Source organism: Pinus tabuliformis, chromosome 7, assembly GCF_031772625.1.
Source record: "Pinus tabuliformis cultivar Carrire ecotype Pingquan chromosome 7, CPIR1, whole genome shotgun sequence".
Taxonomy (NCBI): Eukaryota; Viridiplantae; Streptophyta; class Pinopsida; order Pinales; family Pinaceae; genus Pinus; species Pinus tabuliformis.
The window spans coordinates 696,944,349-696,956,260 of NC_142293.1; positions in this window are offsets into that span (position 1 = coordinate 696,944,349).

Genomic DNA, 11,912 nt, shown 5'->3' on the forward strand with positions numbered 1-11,912 from the left:
TTTTCCTTCAAAAATAGTAAATATTCCATTGAAAGGCTTCCTATAGATAATTGTTTCCAAGGAGAGGTGTGCTATAGTTACTGAGGATGTTTCCAATGATGAAATTTGAGTATCTGTAATAGACATTTTTGGGCACTGCAACCCCAATCATAAATGTCCATAGACCAAGGGCTCTTAAGTCCCTAAAAGTGTTGTTCCAACCTCTAAAAGAACAAGGTCAATTGATTATATCTTCTCCCAGAAGTTCTCCATGAAAAACTACTCAGAACTGGTCAAAACTGGACCATCTCACCTGCTCCATGGTCAAAGTGCGCTGCATCCCACCTAAATACACACAAGAGGTGCGATGCATACTAAAAATCCCTTCTATGGGGTGCGATGGGCGAGAGTGGACAAATGGCAGGGTCAATCTGTGAGGTGGAAGATCATGGAATCTTCCAGAAACTTCTCCTATGACACTTGCCTCTCTGCATTCGCCCAGGGATGAGTAAGAGATCACCAATCTCCAAGTGGAATCAAGAACTATCAGAGAGAGGACACTAATCAAATCTCAAAAGCTGACTCACCCCCCTTGCAAACATCTATATATGGATCCCTCATCCCAGAGATCCAGAGGCTAGAATTTTGTATCTTGTAAGGAAGTGCTACTGGTTTCTTGGTGTAACATCATAGTGTTGGGTGATCTAAGCTTTTCATGAGGTGAAGAAGGGATTTCTTGCTGTGAGGATGATGTTGGGTCAGAACAATTTGTTGTAATCCTATTTGCTATTCTTGATTATTAATAAAGCTATTCAAGTTTTCCTCCACATTCTTGTCTGATTGATGATATATGCATTTGTGTGGTCAATATATATCTGGTCCTATATTTTTTAAGATAGTAGATCTATGTTCTTGGATAGTGTTATGTTGCTTTGATTCTACAGGTGCTCTTTGAAGCTGGGTAGATGAGGAAGCGAGTGGCAAAGATCTATCAGAAGGGAGAGGAATCAAGCAAGGAACCAAGTGCAAGATAGAGGTTGGTCTCCTTCTTTCCCCTCTTGTCTACTTCTCATAAAGGAAAATGAAAGTGGTTTTAGTTTGTTTGTTTCTAAGGTAGCTACTAGCCTTAGTGGGACTAGCAGATCCACATAGTCACTAGATTTCCTGATAACAAAATGGCAACTCTGCCGGGGATCGAATAGATTATTTGTTTGTCTATATTTGTTTGCTTTATAAACTTATAGACGGAGCCTGAAGTCAAGCCAGCTAGCCTTCGAACTGCATTTTCTATGCAAGTGCAAAGTAGATCAATGCTACTTCAGTCTATCTTCGGGTTTTTTTTATGAACTGAACAATCGATTTACAAGCTCTCTAATTGCCCTTGTGGTGGCTCTAGTAACCTCCTTAGATCTACCCCTGTGATTCATTTACTGATTACCACTTGCTCAACCTAAATCCCTGAACTGAGCTGCAAACTGTGACCTGGAACCCAGTTGAAGTCTCATCCCTGGACCATTGCACTATCTCTTCTTTGGAATCTGGATGCATCACACTTCCTGAGTGTAGTAGGTGCATTGCATGTCACTTTCCCTGTGTTACAGGTGCGCTGATCAGACAAGACCTCTTTTGCTCTTAGATTTTGGTTTCTGTGTTCACTCTTTTCAACTCTATTCAGGAGTTTTGCTGTCTGTAGTCAGTATACCTCTGTTGAAACCCCCTTCCTTGCCATTATTCCGTCTCCATTGTGCAAAGAAATGTAAATGTTTTTATGTATTTTGAGCCATTTTCAGTTCTCTTTTACAAAGAAGTAGCGTAATTGAACTGTCGTTTCTTGATTTGAAAGTGTCGCAAGTGTCGTTTTCAGTCATAGAAGAGAATCCAATTGTTCTTGATAGTCGATTACACTATTACTCTTGTATTTGATTTGAATTAGTAGTTTTTCAAGTGTCGAAAGCAAGTTTTCAATTCCAAATCGCAAAGTGTCGTTATTGCATTCATTTTGTCTTGAAAAGAAACTTGTTAGTAATGTCGCTTTGAAAAATAATTCAGATTTGTGCTTAGCTTTCTTTTTATCATTCACACGTTCAGAAGGTTGAAAACAAATACATGCATGTGCATTTGCATTTAGACTGTTTTTTGGTTTGATTTAGGATAGTGCATATAGTGTGTGCTCTCTACTCTATGTTGAAAGAATTTCGCCTCTCTTTCCTTAGTAGCTAGGATTTTCATTGCAAAAAGAAGATTAAACGATTGTTTATCATCTTAGATTGCATTTTAGGAATTTTATATCTACATCATGCGGTGAACTTGAAAGGCAAATTTCTTAAGCAAGATCAACTGTAAAAAATAATTTAATGAATCTAAAAATGCTTTGGAACCTAACGCACAACATTTAGAAGTCTAGGCTAGAGACGTATTCTGGTGTCGTAAAGCCTGGTAACTATTGTTTTCATCGCTGGTTGGGTGATTCCTCCACTGTGAGACGATAAGTGCCAGTACGGACTTGTGCTCCCACGTACCGTCAACTATATATTGGGAGACCACAATAGGCTTTATCCTTTATCCATAGGAAGCCGTGTCTGCCGCCCTATCAATCGCAATGCACTGAACACAACATTCGAGAAGATTGACTACTGTACCGTAAAAAGTATTCTGCAGTTTTGCGATTGGTTTGGTAATCCCTCTGTCTAGATTTCCAGAGTAGTCTCTTTCGTTCCTTTTCAGACTCCTTAAAGGAAATGGTCCATCTGAGCACTTGTCACTTCAGGCTCATTAAAAATCGAAGGCGACTAGAGTCATCTTTTGTTTTTTCTTGACTCTTAAAAATTGAAAAAACAAGTTGTGTCAAAGCGTCTAAAATTTATTTTAATCGGAATAAACATCACCTTTCCTACATTGGTCTTAGGTTGAGAAAAATGGAGTCCACCAACCAAGGAGTTCCCCTTGGGGGAAATCCTAGTCCTTTCTCCTCTTGGGGAGATGTTGGTGCACCCCATATGGCCACATTGTCGCTTCCAGGATTGACATTCGGCTTGCCTGTATGGATCTTCTCGACCTCTGTCATTCAGAACACCGTGATTCCTGAACAATCAAGTCAGCAACTAAACGATACCAGAGTTACCCCCCAACCTTCTACTTTGTCCAATTCTTCCTCTCCTCCTTCCTCTTCGCTTGATGGAGCTGGTAAAGCCAAAAATCAAGTAACCGAGAAGAAGAAGGAGAAGAAGAAGAAAGAGAAGAAGAAGAAGGAGCCAAAGGCGAAAAGGGGCGACCAGGCATCGTCAAGTGAAAATCCACACACTGCACCGTCCAAGCCTAAATCGCCATGCGTCATTTGCAAAGGGGACCACTATCATCGAGATTGTCCTTGCATCCCTCGGATCTTAAGGGACTGGTCTCCTCGTTTGCACAATCCGATGTCATCGACCTCTGATGATCATGTTGAAAATACAACGTCGACTAGTGAAAGTGAAGCCACTGGACAAAAAGGAAAATGTAAATTTCCTTGTAAACTGTGTGAAGGCGATCACACCATCCACCGTTGTCCCTTCTTAGATGAGGCTAAAAGAGTTTTGGACGACCGTCCGGTTTCACCATTACGACTTCCTCCTGGATATAAGAAGCTCTTGCCGAGTCTATCACTAGTTGAAAATACGGCTGACACGCCATTGTGGTCGGCCGAAGCGTCTATCATTGAAGATAAACCATCTGAATCCACACTAGACGAAAGTCAAAAGGTCGAGGCGGCAGTTGACCCGGTCTTGCCTTCAGAGGATCCATCTTCAGATGATACAGTCACCGGAGAGAACAAGAACGACACCGTCCAAATTCTCTTCGTAAGCACAGACTCCGATGAACATGGGGGCAGTCTACCCGTTCTGTTACCACAGGAAGGAAGTTTGTCAGAGTCATACCCGACCGTCTATTCGGTCCCACCTCCAAGCAACGTAGTTGTTTCCTTCGATTGGAATCTACTAGGCAGACCCCGCTTACCGGCTAGTGTGCCATTTCGAATCATTGCTCAAATATATAGAATGGTCATGGCCGGTACCATCATAGATGAAGGGGCTTCTATGAGTATCCTTTCCTCAACTGCTTGGAAAGCGCTTGGTTCAACATCGCTTTTGCCTGAAATGAGAAATCTAACAGGCTTTGACAAAGGAACCAGTGGACCGTTAGGGATCCTTCCCAATGTGCCGATAACATTGAGAAGGAAAACCGTTCACATGAATGTAATGGTAGTCCAAGGAGCCCTGGATTATAATCTACTCCTTGGACGGGACTATATTTATTGCATGGGAGCCATTGTCTCCTCACTCTTTAGAGTAATGTGTTTTCCGCATGAAGGAAGAGTGGTCAAGCTCATAGACCAGCTTTCATTCCGTGGTTCACACATAGCAAATAGTCATATACCATCCCTGAATGGTCTTTTCACGCAAGGAATGTCTCATCAATCCCCAATCCATCCTCCTGATGAGCACGAGTGATTTGGAGGATATGACTGAAACCCAGGGGGCATGCACCCTAGCCTATTTCGACAGGAAAACCTTGGGTATAGGGTAGGTTTCCGTGAAGGATATATGACTGGTTGAAAAACCCGTCCCTTTAGGAAAATGGGGTTAGACCGGAATAAGATACCTCTGTTAAAAGGTAGGCCTTTCCCGAAAAAACAAATGTTTTGTCTGTAAATTCAGGGCTAACCTGGAAACTCTACTTCACTATACCCGGGGCATGCATGCAAGAGAAGAGTGACCATTTATTTTTTTAAATTTGTAGGTTCTCTAACCCTTTAAACTCGTAGGATTGGTCGTTTCCTAACTTGCATAAAGAAAGGATGTGGGGCAAAGCTTTGAAAAAATGCCATTTTTTAAATGAGACATCCTTATTATATGATTGGATCGAGCAGTTTTAACGTGGAATTCAAGCTCGTTAAAAAATAAACATAAGAAATGAGCAAATGTTCCCCCAGAGTTTAAGCTCATTAAAAAATGAACCAATTTCTGGTAAATAACCATCGTGAATGTATTATCATCAGCCTTTGAAGCCTTGGTCGTGTTCTCATCATCACCTCCACTCTGTATTGGCCGATCATTCACCTCCATTTGATTTTTTACCCTTTTTGAGGAACAGCTGCGAAGAGTGATCCTGTTAGCCATCCTTGTGACACTGCCGTGATTGGAAAATTCCAAACCTTACCTGGAATCAGCTGCTACCCGAATTTATCACTCGTTCCTCAAAAAACGAGTCTCCTTTAAGCTCTTTTCAACTGACTCGTAAAATATGAAAAGATTGCCGAGCAATTGGCCTCTCCAGCTCGTTAAAGTGACCGGAAGTGCTATCCCTCCTTTAGATTTTAATCTTTTTGGACTTGAGGGATTATTACACAAAAAGATCGAGCGCTTGTTTTGTTCGGCTTGTTAAAAGTACCGAAAATTCATCCCTTTTTGTATTGTTTTATACTTTTTCGGACTCAAGGGATTATATGACGAAAAAGGATTATTGGAGTTTTCTTTACGTCCCTTTTTCAGACTCTCTAAAATTGAAAAGGACTGAGTTATCCTTGTCGTTAAACTCATTAAAACCAAATAGCGACAAACTTGTCCATACAGACAAGAACGAGTTTCACTATCGCTAGGCTCATTAAAACATAGCAATGGGTTTGCCCAAAGGGAAAATTATAGAACAAGCATATGTTATCCTCCTCAAGCTTGACAAAAATAAAGAGGTACTAGTCAGCAATGACTGGGGAAAAATTGGGAAGAAAACTTGAAGAAACTTTATTGGTAGCAAGTCGCTCTTGAAAATGACACTTTCACTCCGCATCCAAGCCAGGTTGGGTTGTTCCGTTCACTAGTCATATCACCATGGGTCCATCACACCATCCAAATTTGGGGTTAACGCTACCAATCCATCATGTCAGTGTCACCGATATGTTCAAGAGAAGTCGCTTAGATAATTCACCTGTGTCTCATCCACTGCAATACATTTACGCTCCATCCTTTCATGACCGCCACCCTGAACCTTATATCATCAGATCGTTTTCACCTCCATTAAAATCATTTGCTTCGTTCCGTGTCGTTGATGTGGGATTCACTAAGGCCCTCCTGTGACGGGTCACTTCTTGTTGACATCAGCTCATTATCCAAGAAGTCGATCTAGGAATAACCCTTTCAGTACTTTGAAGCTTGCATGCCTCAATGGCAAGTTTCTCACTTCCAGCGACAGGTTTACATCAATGGCCTTCGACTGAAAGATTTTGCGTGGTGTTCGATGCCAAGTCCCATTATTCACACCACATGAATTGTACTGTAGTACCTTGAGGGTCATCATCATTATCGGTGATTCCTCTCGCGCCTGTTAACAACTTACATCATTGGCTGGTAATCAGGCGATGTCTTTCCATGTTCGACTATAGAACATCTCTCACATGGATCGACTTGTACCTTGAGTGAAGATCGAATGAGATTGAAGACCCCGAATCTAGTTTCATCCATCCAGGCTGCGATATATATTTAGGAAAATAAAGACATCAAATGCACATCATTACTGCACAGATAGTCATCCAATCCAAGGGATGATGGCTCTACCAGAATCATCAGTCTACACTTAGACGATTGTCTGTCTTATGTACATGAAAATGAATTTATAAAGTTGAGCATGGGAATGCCCGCCTCAGCTAGATCATGAAAATATTATGAAGATAATTTATTGTATTGTATCTTATTACAGGTCGCCTTCTAGCTCGAAAAAACTTCAGATCCTCATGATAAAGCATTTCACCCGACACCAACAGATTAACGACCTCATGCTTTAGGGGGCAACTGTTATAGACATTTTTGGGCGCTGTAACCCCAATCATAAATGTCCATAAACCAAGGGCTCTTAAGTCCCTAAACGTGTTGTTCCAACCTCTAAAAGAACAAGGTCAACTGATTACATCTTCTCCCAGAAGTTCTCCATGAAAAACTACTCAGAACTGGTCAAAACTGGACCATCTCACCTGCTCCATGGTCAAAGTGTGCTGCATCCCACCTAAATACACACGGGAGGTGCGATGCATACTGAAAAGCCCTTCTATGGGGTGCGATGGGCAAGAGTGGACAAATGGCACGGTCAATCTATGAGGTGGAAGATCATGGAATCTTCCAGAAACTTCTCCTATGACACTTGCCTCTCTGCATTCGCCCAGGGATGAGTAAGAGATCATCAATCTCCAAATGGAATCAATAACTATCAGAGAGAGGACACTAATCAAATCTAAAAAGCTGACTCACCCCCCTTGCAAACATATATATATGGATCCCTCATCCCAGAGATCCAGAGGCTGGAATTTTGTATCTTGTAAGAAAGTGCCGCTGGTTTCTTGGTGTAACATCATAGTGTTGGGTGATCTAAGCTTTTCATGAGGTGAAGAAGGGCTTTCTTGCTGAGAGGATGATGCTAGGTCAGAACAATTGGTTGTAATCCTCTTTGCTATTCTTGATTATTAATAAAGCTATTCAAGTTTTTCTCGACATTCTTGTATGATTGATGATATATGCATTTGTGTGGTCAATATATATCTGGTCCTATATTGTTTATGATAGTAGATCTATGTTCTTGGATAGTGTTATGTTGCTTTGATTCTACAAGTGCTCTTTTAAGCTGGGTAGATGAGGAAGCGAGTGGCAAAGATCTATCAAGAGGGAGAGGAATCAAGCAAGGAACCAAGCGCAAGATAGTTCTCCTTCTTTCCCCTCTTGTCTACTTCTCATAAAGGAAAACGAAAGTGGTTTTAGTTTGTTTGTTTCTAAGGTAGCTACGAGCCTTAGTGGGACTAGCATATCCGCATAGACACTAGATTTCCCGATAACAGTATCATTTTCCTTTAGCAATTTTTGTGCTTACAGCTTATGGCCTATTAGTTGTTGATTTTGCTTGTTCAATTATTCTCTTACGTTTTCCTCATCTAACCTTAATAAGGCCATCTCTTCTCTCATCTTGCTCATTTCATCCTTTATCTTAAAAATGTTAGTCACTCCCTTGTCTTTTGTTATTCTTCTTCATTGATGTGTTCCTACATTTTCCTTATCCACTTCAAGCATTAGCTGGTCACTAGGTGTGCAGGGAGTATTCTCTATGATTCTCTTGTACTAGAGGGATCAACCTTTAGTGTCCAAGAGAAATATGAAGTTGGATTCCCTAGGAGTAATTTCTTTGTTACCTTTTCTATCTCCTATAGCTAGATAATTTTCTGCTATAGTTGTGTTGGTTACTCGGTGACCTCAAATAGGGTTAGAATTTTTCCTTGTTGTGCCTATGGTTCTAGTAAACCTTACACTTATCCCTCTTATAGCTTCTCCCTTTCCATACTATGTGTCTCTTCAATGTTAAAGGAGGTATCAGAAGGAGGTTTTGATTTACCACTGAACCTTATTTTGGTACATTTCCTCCTTGTATAGAAAATTTGATGGGTAGACTTACTTTCCTTAGGATTAGTAAGAGTGTTGAGGCCTACCAATGTTGCTAAAATCTCCTTTTCCTCTTCTTCTAGTGTGTCTTCCCTATTTTGATTTGTATAGTTTTCCACTGCCTTCCCTTTCCTTTTCTTTGTTGAGCTATTCTATGGTTTACTAAATTATTCCTAGGCATATGAGAATGCTTTATTGTCCATGTCCACAAAATCAATCCAAGGGATTGGATGCTATAGGTTCTCTAATGAATTAGAAACTATTAACTTGATCAGGCCATGATGGGATAGGAATTTATGCTTTCCCTTTTTGAAATTTTCACTCATGTGATGGATTAAAGAAGGGAGAAGGGAATACTTAGTGGCTCATTGACTAGAAGGTTAGCATGAAATCTTCATTGATATAACAATCTAAATTTATAGGAATATAATATACTGAGCTTTCCTTATGTTAGCCTCCTATACCAATAGGGTTTCATATTTCATGATTGACAGTGGAAGTGCTAAAAATGTTCATCTTTGGTGATACAAAGGTTCCATTTTTGTGGACAAAGCAAAAAGTTAAAAAATGTAAAGAGGGTATGCCTTAAAAGAATAATCAAAAGGCAAGAAAATGAACTGGTCAAAAGAAAAAATAATTGAAATGAACCCCAAAGAAAGACCAGGAAAGTGGCCAATTAAAATGCCACTGCTATCTTGATGGATGGCTCAACAGTTCAAACTGGGCCATGCCATACTTTAAATTGCCTGCTTTAGACTAGGGAATGAGTACCTGTTCAAACAGTTCAAACTTGACAGATGACTAGCTGGAGAGAGAAAGGAAGGAGCCCACCAGCTTAATCTGGGCCCTTGGAAGATATAAGGGTAGATCTAGATAGGAGGGCAGCAAAAAGAAAAGAGCATGTGAGGGTTTGCAAGTTTAAATGCACCCTCCCTGAAGTAACAAAAAATGCTAGGTATTAAGTTGGGTAGGTAGCCAGAAGTTGCAGAAGCCTGATCCTATTCAGTTTTGGCCTTGATCAAGAAGGCACATGTCAACAGTTGCAGAGGTATCTATGCAGCATTTTGAGGACAAAATATAGGAGCATGTCTAACTCCCCCTGCTTTCCCCTAAACACTCTCTTTCTAACATCCCCTAGAGGACTTTAGGACCTCCCTAAAAAAGTCCTCCTTGCATTTCTCCTTGGAAAAAATCATGGCAAGTTTTCACCTTCTTCTCGAAAAAGAAGCCACATTTCTTGTGTAAAATCATTCCCCATCTACTTCTAAAAATCTAGGTTTACTCACTAAACTTAGTTTCTATTCCTCACTTTTAATCTTTCATATCCCCAATTCACATTGACTTCTAACTTTATTATCTAAATCCCTAAGTGCCCCTTTCCCCTACTACTATAGCACTATTGTGAAAAAAGCCCAAAAAATATGTAAATACCCCCCCCCCTTGGGCATTATAGCCATATTTTCAAAGTTCGGAGAATGCTACAGAATCAAAGGTTTCTTGTATTTGGTTCATTTTATAGTTGGGGATTGAATTAACACTTGGTTAGTTTAATAACCCTTACCTACCCTTATCCGCTTTGCAAACCCACAAATATTGCATTAACCCCGCCCATCGTATAAATTTTGTAAAAACCCACTTTATTCACTTTCCCAAAGTCTGTATTTCGGCGCGCCCCACCAAAAACAAAAAATATTAAAAAAATCCCCACTGGGTCCCGCCGTAGCGCGTTTGCACGTCTGCAGCCCGTCGTCCGTCGGATCCGGGCCCTCCCATCCGACGGCCCACAACAATTTCGGACCACCCCTTACATCCGCCCTTTACCGCCCGAAATTTGTCAGAGGGTGACGTAGGACCATGGACGCGTGCCCGCCTGTTACTGGAGCGGGCGGCCTCTGACCATTACCGGGCCCGTACCCTAAGCGGTCCGATAATACCGCTAACCACTTTCATTAACCACTGTCCCGCTCCCGCCCCACGTCATCTCCGCATCAGCGCTACTTTACCCCACCCCCGCCATTCCTCCGACCTGTCTGCCACATCGCCTTCCACGTCACTCCCAATCACCAGCCGCCACGTCAGTCCTCCGTACCTTGTCGGACCAATGACGTCATGCTGATGTCATCCACTAAAAAGGCGCCAAATACCAAATTTGTTATATAAGTGCGCAAAAATCGTTTTTTCCCCTTTTTTCGCCGAATACGCACTGTATTCCTGCATGACTGTTTACGTTGCCTGTCCGCCAACTTTGAAGCTTGCTCCCTCGTTGCTGGTGCCGTGTGTCCACCTGACTTTCAACACCGTCGTCATACTGCGCCCAGGTACTTATCAGATTCCCTCTGCATACCTTGGTCCTTGCATAATTCACTAAATCAAACAAGAAAAGAGGGAAAACATAAGAATTGCTAGGAATCCTCAGTAACTGGAGCTTCATTTCCCCACTGTAATCCCAAATTCACCTACAGAGGACCCCCATTGTGCAAAATTATCACAAATTCACAACTCATTGCGCATTTGCAAAACTAAACCATTGCCGGACAAACCCACTGAAAAAGCAATTCTCAGTCCCAGCATTTGCTCTTTAAACCTCTCCCAGGAGCATTTCAACTCAGTTTCACCCCAGTTTACCTCTTTCTCTCTGCAAATTGCCCTGCTCATTGAAATTCACTACCTTGTGTTGCTTTTCCCAAAAAATCAAGTTCAAATACAATTCCAAGTATCAGTTAATAATGGAGACCCTGTGGCATTAAACATTGCACCTCTGAATGCCCCACATAAGGACTTGGAATGGTTGGCCCTTGCTGACAGAGATTATCAGATGAGAGAAACTGTGGAGCTGTGTAAAAATACCACATAGAAATGGTTTGTGAGTTGAAAAATAAACACAGAGATGGTACTGACCTCTTGGGAATCTGGAAGTCCCACTTGCCAATCTATTATCTCCCTCAGGTCAATGAGTTCCTTGATTTGATTCACCAATGTTGCACAAATTATGACCCCAATCAAAGGATTGTTCTGAGTCCTTCAGACTCTGTCTTATTCCATATTACTTCTGAAGCCATCAACCAAATGCTACAGTTTCAACCTAAAAAGCCATTGGCTCCTCTCACTATGCAGCTTTTACTAGAACAAGGTGCCAAGCTCTCCAACTCAGAAGTTACAAGAATTGGCCAATTGTTTATGCTTCCAGAATTTCAGCCTAAGCAGCCTCCCCCTTATCTACATGTCTGGTTCAATGAGATAGGGAGACTGCTAGTAGACATGATATCCTCCATCTTAGGGTTCAAAACCAGTGAGTTTGTGGATGAGACAACCTTGGTAATGCTATCCATGTTCACCCCAGGACAGCCCCCTGCTGTCCAGTATGACTATGCTACATTTATAGCTGATAAGATTCATGAACAGTTCATGAACTTGGAGAGAGAGAGTATTCAAGTACACTTCCTACATATATCATCTCCTATTGTACAATCAGCCTGATAGTTT